This window comes from Bombyx mori, chromosome 13, assembly GCF_030269925.1.
Source record: "Bombyx mori chromosome 13, ASM3026992v2".
Lineage (NCBI taxonomy): Eukaryota > Metazoa > Arthropoda > Insecta > Lepidoptera > Bombycidae > Bombyx > Bombyx mori.
This window is the reverse complement of record NC_085119.1, coordinates 11,595,099-11,601,237: the sequence shown is the minus strand read 5'-3', so window position 1 is coordinate 11,601,237 and position 6,139 is coordinate 11,595,099.

Here is a 6,139-nt window from a genome sequence, read left to right as displayed (position 1 = left end):
GCCATTCCAGAGATTATCCGGAACAAACAGACAGACAGACAAAAATTGTAAAAAAATGTTATATTGGTGTATGTACCGCATATGCATGTAGTAGAAAGAGGCTATTTCAATATTACAAACAGACACTCCAATTTTATTTATATGTATAGATTAAGGTGATTTCTAACTGTAGTAAGTCTTGAGATTCTGTTAAGGTTGTATGGCGGAGCTTAGAACAAAAAAACAAAAATCTGAGGTCGGTATTTATCAAAAGGTTTTTATAGTGAATCCAAAAATTCAGAAGCCACTAAAGTACGTGATTATTGTACAATAATTCGAAACATATCGAAGGAAAAAATATCCTAAAACGTTTTACAAGCATCCTCGAATTTTGTATAACCGCAGAATGTTCAAAGAATTGGAAAAAAAATTGTTACAAACGACGAGATACATTTGTATTTCAAGCGGAAATCACGCTCAAATTGCAAATAAGTGCTTCACCCTCAAAACCAATCGAACACATTTCATAGCACACGCAATTTCTTGTAACAAGCAAAAAACGTAACGAACTTCTAAGCTGGAAAAATGAATGAATTTTTCACAAACACTATCGTATTACCAAAATTCACATTTCTTACTCGTATGTAACGCGATAGCTTATGTTTGCGGTCAAGTGGTCACATTGTTGTTATTACGTAACTAATTACAAGTTATAATTGCATGCGATATAACTCATATTTACAGGCAGATGTTTTGTTCAAACGTATTCTATTTCCCAGCAAGCCACTGCAGCACGTGTTACCAAAGATCTATCTGCGTTTTTTATACTAGCTAAGATTGGTAGCGAATCTTACGGCCAGCCTAATACTAGCCAGATATTTCATGATGGTAAATTATATATTTTATTATATTTATATTCATTATATTTTAGTTTATGGTAAATGGCGCTAGAGAATAGCAGTGCTCTCCGAACGTCATACCAAGATACTCCGATCGCGTGTACTGGTAAGGTGTACTATGAGTTCGGACAGATAAATCATCATGTTAATACTAATCATACCAACACTTACTGGTACCTATTTCTACCATAGCGGGTAGATAACGGTATACGACAAAATATTACTCAAAATAAACATAACAAAACTTAAAATATATGTAATAACTGTAAATTAATTGGTAAGAAAAAGTCATGAATTCAAATGTACAAAAGAAATAAGATGATACGTGCATTTTCAATGTAAAAGTTCAAAATGGGTCATTCGACCTGTGATGGTATGTTTAGTGTTAATATCAATTGGCCAACCAACATAATATGTAGCTTGTGTGTTAGCAGAAATTCAAAGAGCACGAATTCTTATAGGGGCATAAAAATATGGAATACATATACGGTATACAGGTTTATGCCCTGGCTAGGTGGTGCGATGACCTTCGAACAGTGGCCGGCAAGAAGTGGATGAGGATAGCCGAAGATCGGGCTCAGTGGTGTGGATTAGGAGAGGCCTATGTCCAGCAGTGTACGACTGTGAGCTGATGATTATGATGATACGTAGTACGGGTACTAAAATACTCTTCTGATTTCCATATAATTAATTATTACACGGATGTGGATTAGAATGCCGGGCGATCGAACATTATGCCATAAAATAAATAATAGTTTAAAAAACTAATAAAATACGCTTTTATAGAAAATCCAAGTTAGTTAGTTTTTTTAAACAATTTTTTATTTTTCATTTTTTAGTTAAATTACATATTTTTTTTAATTCAAATATTCCGTTACAAACATAATAAGCTAATAAAAGCGTATTAAAAAGGCCTATGTCCAGCAGTGGGTATCAAAGGACTGAAGTTATAATATGTATATTTTATTACCCAAATAGATAATTTACATGAAATGGATGTAGCTTCCAGTCCTTTAGAAAACATAAGTATACAAAATACATACACAGATACAATGTCTATTGAAATCGTATGAAATGCATCCAGTACTGGTTCACATCGATCACGGCCAGCAGCTACGAAGGAAGTCGATATCCGACCATTATTCATGAACCTATCTACCGCTAGCCTATTTCTTACCACGAAATGTACTTAATGAGCATTCTCCGTTTATGTGATATTAACAATTTATTTAATGTGTTTTTTCGTGTTTTTCTTGTTCGCAGTCCTGAATTTGCATTGAATTAAAAAATATTGTAATATAAAACTGCTGAAACAATAGAGCTGAATTATAACTAAAGATTTTTATTTTTCAATTTCCGCTCGCAATTCTAATTTGTCTTACGAAAAATAAGTATTTCTTGGTTTTAATAGAGTATTTCTAAATTTTGAATATAATTCAATAATTTTATCTTCTTTTTAAAGTCATGAAATAAACCAAGCAAGCATAAGAATACAATTTAACTTTGTTCACAATATCTCTTTTGCGACGTAAAAAATTTCAAAATCTTCAATGTGAGTTTATAATTTATCACTGCTTTAATAAACGCCGGTGAACACGGCCCTTAAGAAACCTGTAATGCTGTGAGAATTGTTGGTAGTCATTTATACGTTCAAAATATTTACTGTCTATTAAATAAAGTTTTGTAACTTCCGTTAAAATAATTTACGTAATCGTTTACCAACGCCACCGTTCATTGAAAATCTGGTTATGATATAAATAATTGAAAAAAAAAAACTAACGAATTCAAACCGTGTAATTTTTCGGTGTTTAGATGCTTTATTACCGCTATTACCTTAATTAATATCGAATGATTAAATTTAGAGCAATTTATTAGTGTAATGGTATCTAATAACAAATGTTCGATAAACACGTGTGTTGAGAATGTTTTTAAAGTCGATGCACATCGAATTTTTTCTTATAAAGCATAAGTTGGACGCCGCAGTCATGTTTTACTGCGGCCTTCCAACCTCCAACAAAACTCCAAATTTTTTAATGTTAAAGACAGATTTTATGTCCTAGCAATGTTTTTTTGCTTAGTTCACATAGAATCTATAGTTTTAAAAAAGTTATTATTGTATATTAACGAAACATGAATTTACAAAAAAAACATGTAGGTAGGTAGGTATGTATGAAAGTTGTTCTTTTTTTAAGTATAATGACTGAATTATGTCACAGTCTCTGGTAAAGCGGTTTTCGGAACCCATAGACATCCTGATGCCACCATTCTACTTCAGGCATGAGGTCGAATTCTCAATTGTAGTGTATAATCAGTTTCCTACCCTTTGAATTGAACACATGACTCCTTCGCCGCAAAATAGGCAGGATGGAGGTACTTACCTGTGACGACTTAGCATACGCTCCACCACAAACCCATACCGCTTATCGCAGTCTTCTTAATCGGACACTCTTGTCAGAGTGGTTGTGGTTGAGCTGAAAATGTTTTTAAATATATTTTTTTGTGCTTGGATGGGTGGACGAGCTCACAGCCCACCTGGTGTTAAGTGGTTACTGGGGCCCATAGACATCTACAACGTAGATGCGCCACCCATATTGAGATATAAGTTATAAGATCTCAGTATATTTACAACGGCTGCCCCACCCTTCAAACCGAAACGCATTACTGCTTCACGGCAGAAATAGGCGGGGTGGTAGTACCTAACTGTGCGGATTTACAAGAGGTTCTACCACCAGTAATTACGCAAATTATAATTTTGCGGGTTTGATTTTTTTTCCTTCACCGTGGAAGTCAATCGTGAACATTTGTCAAGTACGTATTTCATTAGAAAAATTGGTACCCGCCTGCGGGACTCGAACACCGTTACATCGTTAGATACGAATGCACCGGACGTCTTATCCTTTAGGCCACGATGACTGTCCACGTAGAACCGGTGATTAAGTCGGCCATGTTATCGAAGATTGCCTTCCTGACGATGCGCTTTCAGATTTATCTTATCGCTTATTGCATCACACTAATATAATAATACCTAGAACGCTAGAACGCTAGCTCTCCAGTGAGTTCCGTAGTCGGTTTTTGCGACATCTGCAGAAAAACATAGTTTAGTGCTATTTTACACCGATACTACGCAGCCAACTTTTTGAAGTTATACCTCTTTAGGCGCGTTATGAAAAATTGATGAAAGTGAAATTTTACGATGCGCGCGCACCGTGACACAAAATTAACAGAATGAAGTTGCCCACTAAGTCGCTCATTACAGTACGACCGACGTAACTTGGCGAGTCTGAATATAGCCGCAGGTGAACTTTCCGAACCGTACCGAGAATTACCGAATTTATACGATGTCAAGAAAAGGGATGTCCAATATGCGTGTTTGAGGATGTTGTTTAATGGTTTTTTTTTTCAAATTGATTAAAATTTAAATAAAAAAAGGACATAAATTTATTAAAAATAAAGTATACCTTCTTACGCGCGTACATAAATACACGCACCCTTTTTTTTTAGTAGTTTAGTGTTATCTCAACCTCGCAAACGAACTTTTATTTTTCAGTTTAAATTAATCTTATTCGTGATCGCTATACTTTTCATTAACGACAGCTATTCTAAAATTCTAACTTGGAGTTAAACTAGTTGCATAATCGAAATTGCGTTGCTACTAGTATGAGATGCCCCTCATCCTTCTACGTGGAAACGAATGTAGGTTTGTTGAGGTATGGAACAACGAATCGAAATTTTGGGAAACCAATCTTATATGGGTTGTGGACAACGACTACTCCTGAACTATATTATACTGAGACCTTAGAACTTATATCTCAAGGTGGGTGGCGCATTTACGTTGTAGATGTCTATGAGCTCCAGTAACCACTGAACACCGTTTGGCTGTGAGCTCGTCCACACATCTAAGCAATAAAAAATAAAAAAGACGAAAATTTATTTCTTATTCATACGTTTTTGAAAATATATCAAATAAAGGATTAAATTATTGATTGTACTGCTACTAGTATCAATCAGTCTAAAACAACATTGATAGTTTAATGATCAACAAAGTTACAGTAGTTAGTATCACCCAGAAGTGTTTCTGTACCCAGTGTGAGCTACTTATCATCTCTTAATCTAAACGATAGAAACCTGTCGTTTTCTCATATCTCAACCAAAATCTACGCTTCACGTTGTTATATTGAAATTTATCCAATCAGAATGTATTTATTGTCTTAGTTGAGAATAGTGTATGTTACAACAAATTCTAAGCAATAAAAAAAAAAACAAAAAAAAAAAAACATGTATAACAATTTTTATAAAAACATAAATCAGTACAAGACGGTGTCTCTGTGCAGTGAAGAAAAGTAAAAATTAATAGAAAAGCTGTTACTGAAGCAGAGTAATAACCACTCCGATTCGGTAGTAGATTCATCCGCGAAGCAGTAATTGCTTTCGAGTTGATGAATGAACTCCACTCCGGTGGCAGTCAGTGCGATAGTAAAAACGTAATGAAGGAATCATCTAAAACCATTCCTCAAAGAATTTCCAATGGATACGGTACACCCGTAGACTATGTGGTACTTACGTAATGAATAATTACAATACCATTGAATCTTGCATTACGAAGGTGATTGGCGCAATCCATTCAAAAAGACTTATCAAGCAACTATCAAGCAGGTAATGATATTGTAAATATAGTCGATACTTTAAATAAAATATGCGAAGATTGTATCCCTACATATCGGTCTAATAGAAAAGACACCACAAAGGACAACATCGATAAATCTATTACATTTAAAAACAAACTTTTTTCATCTACACTATTCTAACTTAAGACAATGAAAACAACCTAACCACATTGTATCTATTAATACTCATTTACCTAATGTTTACTGCTACAATCAATATTTTCATAATTATCAATTACCCCCATTAACTTATCTTGTATGTCGTTGACCTAGAAGATAGCTTATCTCATTTAAACCTCTTTATCTGATTTCGAGATAGGCTAATTCGATTCTCTTCAACTCAAGTATGGTCAAATTAATTCAAATCGCCCTGGAGGCTGTATTAGTAACGGCGTTGAAGAATTTATTATAATATGGTTAATCTTTAGTTTGAATGATGACAATGTTGGGAAATAGGCAAGCAGGGCTTACATGAATACAAATATATGTAAAGTGCAAAATACAGTAGAAATGTGTTAACATTTTTGATAACAATCTTAGAAGTTTATGACGACGCTTGTAGCTAAAAGTAAGTATTGTACTTTTTGACGAAGCATG